Source organism: Pezoporus wallicus, unplaced genomic scaffold (assembly GCF_028554395.1).
Source record: "Pezoporus wallicus isolate ANWC-B61680 ecotype Strahan unplaced genomic scaffold, APGP_CSIRO_Pwel_v1 contig_5416, whole genome shotgun sequence".
NCBI classification, from domain to species: domain Eukaryota; kingdom Metazoa; phylum Chordata; class Aves; order Psittaciformes; family Psittacidae; genus Pezoporus; species Pezoporus wallicus.
The window spans coordinates 649,596-662,739 of record NW_026642898.1 but is presented as its reverse complement, the minus strand read 5'-3'; the positions used below and the strand labels follow the sequence as shown (position 1 = coordinate 662,739).

Below are 13,144 nucleotides of genomic sequence, written 5' to 3'. Positions count from 1 at the left end.
ATTTACTGCTCTTCATTCTCATGCAAATCCTGACCTCTGATAGAGCCTATCAATTACCCTGCGCCGGGGAAGAAAGGAGAACAGTTTCTTTCTTTTCTCCCCCCACATCCCCTTCTTTTTTTCCTGTTGTTCTTCAGTTTGGGGGTTGTTTCTTCCCCCTCTCCCCCCTTCTGAAAAGGAAATATCTGGGGGAGGAAAAGGCCGTTTGTGGGGAGCAAAGGACAGGGTTGGTTCAGTGAAGGTCCCGCTCACAGCACTGTCCCCAGGGGCACGGGCACAGGTTTTAACGTAGTGGGGGCACGGGGAGGGGGACGGGAAAGAGCCGAATAGCTCCACACGCGGCTGCTGCTGCCCTGCTTTTCTTTATTTTCTTTTCATTCTTTTCCTTCTCCTTCTTCGTTTCCTTGTTTTCTCTTTGCTTGTCTTTTCCCCTTCATTTTTTTTTCTCTTTATCTTTCTTTAGTCTCTTTCTTTCTTTCTATTTTTAATCTTTTTTTTTTCCTTTCTCTTTTTGTCTATTTTCTCTTTTTCTCTCATTTTTTTCTCATTTTTATTTTTTTTTCTCTTTTTCTGTCCTTTGCTCCTTTTATTCTTTCTTTTTTTTCTTTTTCTTTTTTTCCTTTTCTTTTACTTCTTTTTCTTTTCCTTTTTTTTCTTCTTTGTATTTTTTTCTTCCTTTTCTTGTCCTCCTTCTTCCTTTTCTTCTTTCCCTTTTCCTTCTTATTCACCAGGAGGGATGGAGGGGCCCAAGGCCGCCCGCACTGCATTGGGTGAGAGCAGGAGACCACAGAGGCCACCCTGAGCCCGGGTGGGTGTTGGTGGGACTGGGACCAGGGGACCCCTCATCCTGCCGGGGTCCTGGGGAGGGTTTTGGACCTGCCCGGTTCTGTCCGTAATTAACGGTAAATTAAAGGCAATTTGTTCGGTCCATTGGGGGGCTTGGCGTCAAGTCCGTGGTGTGGTCCCAGGTGAAATGAAGGATTTAATTAATCCTTGTTAAGAAGAGCTCTTTTCCCATATGGAACCAAGGCCCCAGCTCGGGCCCTTCCTGTAAGCGGGGTGGTGCTTGCTCTGGTCGGTCGCTGTTTAAAACAGGCTCCGGCCCTTATTCTTTCATCAGGTTTTCTAATAAGGGGAAACAAATAGGAGGAATAATGCGACCGGTCCGTCCCTCGACCCCTGCGAGCCCCCGGCAGCCAACTGATGCTGCGGCCCTCCCCGGACCCCCCCAAACGCTATCAATTAATCACGCGGCGGCAAACAAGGGGATTTGTTCCGCTACAAATCGCCCCTCGGCGCGGCGCTGAATGCGCTCCATTAGCATGAGAAAAGAGGAGCAAAGCTCCGCGCCCAGCAGCTAAAGAGCAGCTCCGCGGGCCGGCGCTGGGAACCCGCTTGGTTGGTGTCTGGGGGGGGGAGCAGGGGGAAAGGGGATTTATTTGCCTTCAATCCCGGGGACACGGACACAAACACCAGCACCGCCCCCCCACCGCAGAGCCCTCGGGTGATACCGTTTACCCCGCAAATCTAATTAGAGACCCGCGGGGACGTTGGTGCGGGTGATGGAGCCCGCGGAAAGACCGGGAAAACAGAGGAAAACAGGGGAAAAGGGGGAAATATTAAGGGGGGAAGGGATAAAAAGGAGGTGAAAGGCGGGGGGGGTGTGGGAAAGGGGAGACTGCCACGGGCAAACCCCGCTCAGATCGGGGTTAGCGGCTGAGGCGCCTGCGAAAGGAGCCGGTGCTTGTCCGGCGGCATCGGCTTGTTCCCGAAATACCGTTCTGCGAAGGAGGAGGAGGAGGGAAAATGGGGGGGGGGGGGGGGGGAAGGAGCCAGAGCCCAAAGAGCGGCTCTGCAATTTATTCCGATGGGTGGCTTTTAAGAAGCTGGCAATTTGAGGCGGCTGGGTGTTATTTAGTGCAATATGAAATCAAACGATCCTATTTCTGAAATAACAGTGTCTGGGAGGAGAAAGGAAGGCTTCGGGAAGCGAATTGACTCCCGATAGGATTGTCATTTACACCCCGGGTCCGGCCTAAACGCCGCCGGGCTGACACCGGAGAGGGAAAGGGGGGAGTACGTCAGGAGCTGGGGGGTACCCCAGCACTAATTCCCCCCCCTCCGGTCTTTGCAGGCAGCCGAGAGCAGCCCGGGGCCGGTGCCCGCGTTACGGTCCCCGCTGAAGGCACCTCGCCGCGCCGTAGCCCCGGTAAGGGAAGGGGGACCAGGGGTGATGGGGAGGAGGAAAGCCCGGCCCAGGGCAGCCGGTGACCGGACGGAGCGGTCCCCATGGCCCAGCGTGTCCGCCGTGTCCCCCTTCATCATCAGATACCGGGTTCAGCACGGGACCGAGCGTCCCTTGTGCCGGCTGCAGCCGGGCCGCGCTGCCGCAAGGATAAATCCACCGGAACGAAACCGCCCGCGGGAAACGAAGGGGGAAAACGGAAAAGACCGGACGGCGGCGGGCGCGGGAGGGAGGCGAAGCGAGCGGCACCCACCTGAGTCTGCTCCGACGGGGCGGGAGCGGCCGCCGGGCTCCGGGAACGGCCGCGGACACCGCAGGGGCCGAAGGATGCCGCTGCCCCCTCCGGCTGCTCGGAGCTGGGTGGTGGGGGAGGTTGTCCTTCATCTTTTCCGTCTTTTTCCCCTTCGTTTTTCCTTCTCCCGGGTGGCGGCGGGGCTCGGTGCAACGATCCCGGATTTCACCCTGGCCGCGGGATACCGGCTGTGTGATCTCGAATACAGGGCGGGGGGGATAAGGTGGGGGGAATGAAAACCAGGCGAGCGGCGTGTATTAACTGCGCAAGAATAAAGGCTTTGCTCGGTCATAAGTTCCCTGGGTGGCTGCAGTGGTCTGTGCTGCGCCGGGGGCAAGACCCTGCTCTCGGTACCCGACACCTCGGGTGGCTCCGGCTGTAGCAGCGATGCTGTGGGGTCAGCAAAGGCCGAGGGCCGCGCTCAGATGCTCAGGTCCCTCCCAGGCTCTGACCCTCCTGGAGCTGGAGGTGTCCTGGGTGGTTCCTGCCCCCACAAACATCCCCGTGTTCTGCACTAAGCCAGCGCGGACCTTCACTGGTCACCAGTCCCACCTGCTGACACGGGTCTTTCTTATCCAGGCGGAATTTTCGAGCACCATCTAAATGCACCATTGGAATATTTTATATTTTCCGTCTCTTCCCAATCCTTTTATTTTTTTTTTTTGCCAGCTTCTGCTTCAGGTCCCTTTTCCTGGTGTGGTTATTTGCTGCTGCACGCACTAAAGGAAGTGCAGAGGCAGGGCCCAGCGGTGCTGCACTCTGAGCAGCGCAGTGTAATTAATTGAATCGTCTTCTGCTTTTAAATGAATGAACAGTTGCAGGTGTGGATCCTTTCATGCATCACCAGGACAATCTCCTGCACAGGACAGAGGGGGGAAAGCTTAATAAATCACAGAAAAGCAGCGTGGTGGTTTGGGAGAGGACATGGGAAACACCGCGTCCACTTGGAGCTGGATTTCAAAGAGCCAAAGCATTCGGAGGAGCAGCAGATAGTTATTACCCCACGTGAAATGCGGCCTGGCCCTGCAGAATGCACTTGCTGAAGCACAAACTGGCTTCTCCAGCACCAGACGGGCTCCAGACCTCGGGCAGGAGGGAAAATAAAACAGAGGCAGTGACTAAACAGTGACCAGAAATGAGTGCAGGGTCACACATGGTTCCAGCTCAGGGAGCACATCTATTTTCTATGTGTGCTGCCGCTTCCCTTGCTCTCTGCCTTTTGTTTTAAGGTCACTGATAACCGGCAGATGTCTTTAACAGGGTTTAAATATTTGGGGGTTTGGTAGCAAGGGCTTCCCAAGAGGCTCTGTGTGTCAGCCTGAAGAGCAGCACCACCACTTTGGAGCAGCGTCCGCTCCGAACCAGCCTGGAGCTTCTCTTTGTCTCAGCCCTTGTGTCGTGGAGCACTTGTTGAACCTGGCGATGAGTGCATCAGAGTGGCTGACAATTAGGAAATAAACAAATATCATTCGAGGCGGTTTGGAGCAGAATCCCGTAATGCACAGATTAGCTTCTGATGTCATTATCGTATCGAATATTATTCATCTCCTGATATTGCTCTGCGCAGCAGCATCCCCTGCTCGGGAAACATCGCTTTATCTCACTATGCAAAAGGCTTCATTAATCAAAGCAGACAATGGGCTGGGGGATCCCTGTCTTTGAGCCAGGCTTTGGATCCCACAGGCTTTTACCTTGTCTAAATGCCTTGTCCTTGTCAGCACAGAGAGTGACTTCAAACCAGGCCGCTGCAAAGCGCAGTGCTAAGAGGAAAACACTATCTAGTTCAGTTGGAGGAATTCCCCAGTTATTTTATATTTCCCCTTTAATTTTCCATGACTTGTAGAAGGGAAAGGGTTTTGGTATTTCAGTCGGCACAAGAGATTAATCCACACAGTTGTTAAAATGCTGATGAAACAGCCTGATCCATTGATCTCTGTCCTTTACAGCAGCAGCAGTGTTTGGATCACAGGAGGTGGGAAACGGACAGTGGATGGGGAGCTGGGGATAACACTGGTTTTTCCTGGTTCTGAAGCTGCTGTTGTCCAGGAAGAGGATCCTGCCAGAAACATGGCAGGATCTTGACTTGGTGTGAAGGACCAGAGCGTTTGTGGCCAGGAAAATGTTGGGATGTGAAATCCCAGCTCTGCTTCCACAGGCTCAGCAGTGTGCCACGAGCACACGGCCATGCACCTTGAGTCTGGCAGGGGCAGATCTGAGCCCCGTGATGGACATCCTCCATCCCATGGTTTCAACTGAAGCTGTAGTGGTACAGGGCACTCCAAGGTGTAAGGTTTGGGATGGTCTCAGAGAGGAGTAGAGCCTTTTGACTTTTGGTCTGCTGGGAGTGGTCCAGTTCTAATCCAGCCTCTTGTTTCTCATCTCAGAAAACCTAAACTCAGGTCTTGTTTCTCCAGGGACAAGGAAAATCAACAGCATCAACCTCCTCTTTCCTCTTCAGGCAACCACAGATGCTTGAATGGAGACTGGTTAATTCCTCGTGTCTACACTGTAGAAACAGGAGTGACTCTGGATTACTGGGAAAGCAGAGACCTGAAATCATACTTCCCCTCCAGACCCTTGGCCATGGAAAAGCCAGGTCACAGCTGATCCCTTCTGGTCTTGGAGCTTCCTGTGCCGTGCAGGAGGCTCAAAAAGCACTCATATGGCATGTGCTGATATCTAAATTCTTCGGGATTAATTCAAACTTCACTGACAATGACATTACCGGGGACTGTTCAATTATGTCAATAGGCTTTGGATAAGGCCCTTGTGTTCTTAATAAACATTATATAGTTTTAAATGCTGTAGTCTTGCTCTTAAGGTTCTTATTCAATCAGCCATTACCATCAGCTCCGGTGTCAGCACTTCACCTGTCCTGCCGACAGCAGAGCCCTCCTCCATCAGCCAGTGTGCTGTCTATCTGTGCCTCAGAACGTGTAATAGCAGGCTTCAGGGAGCTGTAACGTTTAATAAAAGCCTTCTATTCCCTTTAAATTTATGAAGATTTAAACATGTTAATTCCTGTTTTCATGCACCGACACTGACAGTCGGAAATGGAGCCTCACAACTGCTCTGCTGAGATACGTTGGCTGCTGTTATTTGCTCTTTGATTACTGATGTATTATTAGTGCTCTTCATTCGGGACTTGAGTCATGAACAGGAAGACTTGTATGGGCATTATGGAAATTCTTTGGTATGTCTTTTACACAGATACCAGGAATCTAATTTGGGAGCACAGGCTGTGTTTGGTCCTGCCCTGACATGTGGGCAAGCTGAGTGCATGGTCACTGCCCGAAGTCACGAGTGCAGAGAGGGAAATCCGGTGCATCCCAGGCAAATCCTTTTCCCAAGAAACCACCACTCACCAGCCCCTCCTGTGTTTGGCAGCAAACTGGTGGCAGGGAAACGTTCAGGCTCTCTCCGTGTCTCAGCCATGTGCCTGCTGCAGGCGTTGGGGCTTGCAGCCACTCTCTCCTCTGGGTTTCCATCAGGCATTTCTCTTCGATGCTTTTGAAGTCGTGATTTGGTTTATCCTAACCCAGACCTTCTCAAGCAGCACTTGTGTGTCTCAGTTAAGTGAAACCCAGTTAGGGGGAAATCAGAGGGCCCTCAATCTGTAACAGCTCATCACTGAAACATCATCGTCACCCAGCAGCAGTGTGAGGGGGGGAGGCTTTGTCCCAAGACACCCTGCGAGAGGACATCGACAAGTTCTGCCTCATATAAAGAGCTTCCCTTCTTGCCAAGCCCAAGGAGCAACCTGTCCATCCTATAGGATTGGATCCGGGGCTGTGGCAGTCAGTCTGCAGCAGGTACGTGCTGCGGGAGGATCCATCACTCAGGAAAACCCCTGCGCCCCATGGCAGTGAGCTCTGATAGATGCCAAGGGCTGGTTACAGCGGAGAGGGGGAGGCCAAAGCTGATATCCATGGATCATCTGTAGCACCTGGGAAGCAAAAGCACAGACCAGCCAAGAGACAAGCAGGGCAGGCAAACTGCAGCAGGGATCTTGGGGCAGAGCCCAACAGCAGAAATGTATCCCAGTAGCTGAAATGCATCAGTGCAGGCGTGTTCCTCCAGTGTCCTATGTGCAGCCATGCCTCGGAGCACTGACCAGCCCCTTCCCAGCACCACAGAACCCTCTGGGCACTCACAGGAAGGAAGGTGCCTGCAAACCACCATGGACCTGCAGCCGGGCCACATCCTGGAGCGTGGGCACACGGGGTGGCACAGAGCGAGGCAGGCGGGCTCTGGAGGCACCCAGCCCTCAGCCCCTTTTTCCCCCTACAAAGATCATTTCCTCTTCACTTTCTTCTCTCTCATCCCCCTGTTCTCCTGCAGGTGAGTGCCCTGCAGCCAGAGTGAGGCCAGTTCTGCACCTTCATGCATGATGTGATGCCTCCAGAGGAAAGCAGGCAGCTGTAAAGCTGCTGAGATGAGTGCACATCAACCCAGGCCTTTGAATCGGGGGATGCTTTAATTTGGCAGCGACTGGGGGAAACCGCATCATTTCAAAGTGTCTTTATAAGGCAGAAGGAGAAAGATTTCTTTGGCACTTTTACAGCTCCTATCAGATTACTTTCAAGTGAAATTAAAACACTCTAAAAGAGTCATCAAGTGCTGACGGGAGAGCACAAACCCAGCACTGCTCCTCCTCCTCCTCAGCTCCCAGGGCTGGGGAGCTGTTGCCAGGATGCCGGTCAGGAGGTTACTGGTGAGACCCCGGCCCCTCACATCCATTGCACCATGGTCCATAGGGAAGAGCCAACAACTGCCAGGGACAGGACAGCCCGGGAGGCATAAACAGCGTGGTTCTGGGGCTGGAGGGTGGAGGCTGAGCCCTTTCGGCTGAAACCTGGAAATGGGAGTTTGGGAATGAGGTTTTCTGGTGCCTTAATGCAGGTTGTCATTTCAGATGGGAAAGTTTGGTATTATCTCAGCAAGCCCCTGAGGTTTAACCTTGCAGACCCAAACCTGGCGTGTCACCAGTGCCGGCTGCGGCGAGCCAGGTGCTTTGCCTGCTTTGAAAAGGGCCAGATTGGTAGCATAGGGAAGCGTTTTCTTGGTCAGAGCCGCGCAGCTCTGGGCACTCCTGTGCTCTGGCAGTCAGCAACACGTTTGAAATAGGTGTCAGCCCGACAGAGCAGCTCTCGTGGCTCACCTGAACTCATACTGAGCATCCTGAAGTAACAGCTTTGGGTCTCACCTCGGTGTCAAAGGGGTGAGTGGTTATTTTGACGCAGGTATTCCCAATGAGAGCTGGTACGAGTGACCGTGTGCAGGAAATAAAAGTAATGCAACTATGAAGCAACCAGGAAAACCTTTTTATTTCCATTTATCTGTCCCCGTGGCCGAGCAGGAGCATCACTCTGATACAAAGGCTCCAGAGAAGCCTTAGTCCTACAAGTAACTCTTGAGGAGGTCTGAGGGATCTGCAGCTGAGAGGCCAAAGCTGTGGTGGTCCTGGGTTGCAAAGTCAGGATCTGGGGGAAATATGCCCACCTTTAGGAATTTCAGCAAGCTCAGACCCAGGTTTCACCTGCTGGCTCTTGTGAAGATGTGACCTCGTGATGCAATGGAGGTCTCTGCAGCACAGCCTCACTTTTAGTGAACACAAGGCTGAGAACACACAGTGTGTCTTTAATTAGGGGAGAGTTTATATGAACTTGACAAGAAAAGGCTCCTGGACCAGCAAAGCCTTTCCCTGGAGTAGGGAAGCTCTCCTGTGAGCTGGAGCCTCCCAAACCTCATTGAGCCATTTATTCATCATGGATATGTGCAGGGTAAACTGGGCAGCAGCTGTGGTTCATCAAGTGACAGAAGCTAATTTGGGGTCTCTGAAGCACAGCTGTGTCACCTCAGAGCTGGGCTGGGGCAGCCTGGAGAAGAGAAGGCTCCTGAAGGGGAGACCTGAGAGCAGCTCCAGTGCCTGAAGGGGCTGCAGGAAACCTGGAGAGGAGCTTGGGACAAGGGATGGAGGGACAGGCCAAGGGGAATGGCTTTAACCTGCCCGAGGGGAGACTGAGCTGAGCTCTTAGGCAGAAGCTCTTCCCTGTGAGGGTGCTGAGGCGCTGGCACAGGGTGCCCAGAGAAGCTGCAGCTGCCCCATCCCTGGCAGTGTTCAAGGGCAGGTTGGACACAGGGGCTTGGAGCAAGCTGCTCCAGTGGAAGGGGTCCCTGCCCGTGGCAGGGGTTGGAGCTGGAGGAGCTTTGAGGTCCCTTCAGCCCAAACCAGGCTGGGATTGCGTGATGTAAATTTGGTTTATCTCAGTTTGAGGATATTGAAAACCACTGGAACAGGGATATGAGGAGCCTGGCCCATGGCAGCCTGGAAGCTCCGGAGCCTCTGCTGCTCCCTCCCAACCACAACTGACACTGTTGTTGCACAGAAGTTCTAATGAAGAGTAATTATGATGATACTGTACTAATTGTGCCCTGATTGCTGCTCTAATCATGCTTAAGCATTTCCCAGCTCTGTGCAATTTTTCCTATTGATGCGGTGTCTCTCCTCAAAGCCAACCACTGGTGGCGTCTGAAGGTGCTCTTGGAGCGCTGGAATTTACTCACTGATTTGGCAACCGGCTCTCAAAGGGATCCAAGTTTTTTACCTTGAGATGAAACAAAAGCACCTTTATTTCCTGTTTCTTTACCAGCAGGGGCTGGCCAGGGCTGACCCCGTGGTGTGGCTCCTTCCGTGGATCCTGGTGCGAGGACACGGACGAGCTCTGCCCGCTGGAGACGTGGGACCTCAGGGGAGCCGGGGTCGGGATCTCACTGGGATGCTCGATCTCTGTGCAATGGAAAAAGGCCGCTTGCACTTTCTGGTTCGGTTTTGTCCTGAAAGCCACAGTGTGCAGTCAGCTTGGTGAAAGTGATGCGCAGACAGACTCCACAACTGGTTAAAGCTGTAAAGTAGGTACGCTTTTATTCAGCGCTGAGACGCACGGGGGATCGCTCCTCCAAAGGCATGCGTACCTCAGTGTTGTTTCCCTCTACATTTATTCTCTAAAGTCACATATATTCATGAGGTTGCACAATAAGCCTATACATATTCATGTTCTATCCCTGCTTCGTAGTATAATGAGCTAGAAGGTCCTTTGTGCCTGCGCAGCGCTCCCCCTGGTCATGGGCGAGGGGCTCACGATGAAGTAAATGAGTCTTCCTCAAGCCTGATCTTTTCACCTCTAGCCCTCATGCGTGCTCTTTAGGAGTCTGGTCAAAGTCCAGACCACAAAGCTGGTCTTCACTGGAACTAAGTAACTCTTCCTCCCCCTTACCAGTCTGTTTCTCCCCCTTATCAGTCTGTTTCTCCCCCTTACCAGTCTGTTTCTCCCCCTTATCAATAGCCTATAGTCCTGGTACTGCATGGCATGCTTGACAGGTATTTGCAAACAGTGCTTTCTGTTGAAGAGGCAGAATTCCCTTATCCCCCCTTGCACACGCCCCTGTACATCGGTCAGCCCTCTGCACCAAAAGCAGCGGCTAACGGGGGTCCCTGTCGCTGTAACTGCCGCAGCTCCCCGTTATCACGGGCACTGATGTCCCAGCGCCTCTCAAAGGCCCCGTTTCCCTTTCCCCGGCACGGGGATCACCCATCGGCCCACCTGGGCTCTGCTCCCAGCACCAGCCGCCCGCAGGGCCCCGCAGCCGTTCCACCGGCCGCGACACCGAAATGAACGCGTTTAAAGCCATCGCCCCCCAGCTGCAGGAAGAACGCGGGTTTACCGGCTCCGCGGACGGCAGCGCCCGGCCCACACCGCGGGCTTGGGATGCTCCGGTGGGAGCCCGGGGCAGGCCGCGGCGGGAGCGGCCCGGTGCCCATGGCAACGCGGGGCGGGGCGGGGCTTCCGGGGCGGGCCGGCAGCGGTGCACGGCGGGAGCGGGGCCTCGGGCACCGCCGTCAACAGCGCGGCATGAGCGGCACCGGCGTCCTTTATGGCGGCGGCTCCCGCAGCCCGGGGCCCGGCTCCCCCCTGCCCGGCTCCCCCTGCAGCCCGGAGCTCGGCTCCCCCGTGCAGCGCCTCTTCCGCAGGTGAGGCACCGAGCGGCCCTTGCGTTGCGCTCCGCCCTCCAGGGCCCCCGCTGGGCCTCGCCCGCCGCTCCGGGGAAGGGCCGTGAGGGGCGCGCGGCCCCGCGGGCTCCCCCAGCTCCCTCTGCCCGTCCCGAGGGGACGCGCTGCTGTCCGGGCCCTCCCGGGGGTCCGGGTACCGCTGATCCTGCGGGAGGAGGGGAACGGGGTGCTCGGGTCTCGGGGGTGTTACCGGGCGGGGCTGCCCCTGGTCCCCCGCGGTGACGCGGGCAGGGCCCGTCTGTGCTCTGCTGCTTCAGCACGGTCCCTGCGCTGGTTGGTGTTGGGAGCAGGGGCAGCCAGGGCACCCGCAGCGCCTGACCGCTGTGTTCTCTGCTGCTCCGGGGGCACAGTGCTGCGCTGGGGTGCTGGGGTCAGGTTTAGATGGAGCTGAGGAACAATTCCTGCCCCAGAGGGTGCTCAGGCATTGGAACAGGCTGCCCAGGGCAGGGCTGCAGTCACCGTCCCTGCAAGGGTTCACACCCCGTGGAGACAAGGCCTCAGTGCCATGGGTTAGTGGTGGCCTTGGCAGTGCTAGGGGGCAGTTGGACTGAGCTTAAAGGGTTTTTCCGACCTGGCTGATTCTGTGGGGCCATGAATGTGGTGGTGCAGAGCTCTCACTGCCAGGCTGGTGTGCTCCCGGAGCACTCCTGGCAATAGTCACTTTGTCACTTGTTACTTTAACCAACAGGCAAAGACCGTCAGTGCTGGTGTCTCAGTGCAGGCCAGGTGAATGGACGCGCACAGATGCCTCCCTTATCGGTGACGTTTCAATCCTTAATAGCTGTTATTTTGGGTGTTTCCATTTACAGGTGCTTTGGGGGATGTGGCTTCAGGGAAGAAGCCAGTGGGTGCAAAGGGGCCGTGGCCTGGGGGATCTCAGTCACCAGCGGCTCCTCAGGAGCTGCACACCATTAGTGATGCTCCTGGCCTGTTACTCGCTGTATTAACCGCAGTAGTTGGGGTCAGTCAGCACTTTGTGCCTGCCCAAGGAAGCCTCTCAGGATCGCTGCTGACAGGGAGCTGGTTGTTTAAGCAGTGCCTATTTTCTGTCCAGGACAGAACACTTTGGTTTCTGGGTCTCAGGTGTGCAGTGTTAGCAGAAATAACAATGCTGTGGCCACAAGAAGGGAACCATGTGGGTAGATGAGTGCTTCTGCCAAGCTGCTATGTGTATCTTCACTGGTACCCTGTTCTGGTCTGGAACACCACAGGCAAACTGGCGTAACTTGCTGTTTAAAAGACAGAGTAAGGCTATCCAAAGTGTGTTTTGTTATAGAATCATAGAATAGTTAGGGCTGGAAAGGACCTTAAGATCACGCAGTTCCAACCCCCCTACCATGGGCAGGGACACCTCATACTAAACCATCTCACCCAAGGCTTCATCCAACCTGGCCTTGAACACTGCCAGGGATGGAGCATTCACAACCTCCCTGGCCAACCCATTCCAGTGCCTCAGCACCCTCACAGGAAAGAATTTCCTTCTTATATCCAATCTAAACTTCCCCTGTTTCAGTTTTAACCCGTTACCCCTTGTCCTGTCACTACAGTCCCTAATGAAGAGTCCCTCCCCAGCATCCCTATAGGCCCCCTTCACATACTGGAAGCTGCTATCGGGTCTCCACGCAGCTTTTCTTTTCCAGGCTGAACAGCCTTTATTGTCTAGGAATTGCATGGAAAGCTGTGTCCCTTGGTAGGGAAGACACTGCCTAAATTGTGGCATTAGAAAATGGAGAGGGGAGGTTAAAATCTGCATGTTCTAGATCAGGAGCTGCTTTAAGCTCTGTCTTTGTGTGCACATATCACTCATGTTAGGAGGAGAGGTGTCTTGTGCTCCCGAGAGCTTGGTCTGTGTGACGTTTGGTCACCTCTTTCGTAGCTTCTCCGTTGTCTGAGCTAGGGCTGAGCTGGTGCTGCACAAATGGGCTGTCCCTCTTCAGCTCCTCTGAAACCTCTGGGCACGTAGCACGCTTCAGATATCAGCTCCTCTGCCCAGTTCCGTTGCACCGAAAGGTTTGGGAGTTATTTGTACTTGGTGGTGCTGACAAACAGGAGTCCTTCTGATGCCAGACACCAGCTGCGTGCTGCTGTCACCTCTGGGATGGTGCTGCAGAGGCAGTTGCCTCTCCAGAAGTGACCTTTTATCTAAACAAGTTTTTAAAGTGTGGAATAGGAAATCCTTAGTAAATCACTGCGGTGCTTCAGCTTCGGCATTCTGCACTGATCTGACTCCAAGTCTGCTGTTCCAAGACCTGAAGTACTCAGTAGCTGTTCCACCCTGGGCTGCATCCTGCTCCTGTTCACAGCTGTGCTTGAGCAGGAGGTCGAATGTGGTGGGGAAGCTGCTGCTTGGCTGTTGGTGAACTTGAAGGGAGTCCTCATGAGAATTGCTCTTCCACCTCTTCTCATATGTCTCTTCTTAAAATCTCTTCTTCTTAGTTCTTAAGAGCTAAGTATCTTAGTTCTGAAGTGCTTGAGAAATTAGCTACCTGATGCATGCTTCTGATAGTCAGCACGGGCTGCCTTGAAGCTTGTGATT

General features: G+C 54.2%; 1 long non-coding RNA gene across 1 annotated transcript; it reads left to right on the top strand.

The window, feature by feature from the left end:
• The first annotated feature begins 1,826 nt into the window (after positions 1 to 1,826).
• LOC130611898 (uncharacterized) lies at positions 1,827 to 2,598 on the top strand. Its single transcript, XR_008975344.1, has 3 exons — positions 1,827 to 2,028; positions 2,135 to 2,209; positions 2,329 to 2,598. It is a non-coding gene; the product is annotated as an uncharacterized LOC130611898 (long non-coding RNA).
• The last annotated feature ends 10,546 nt before the right edge of the window (positions 2,599 to 13,144 follow it).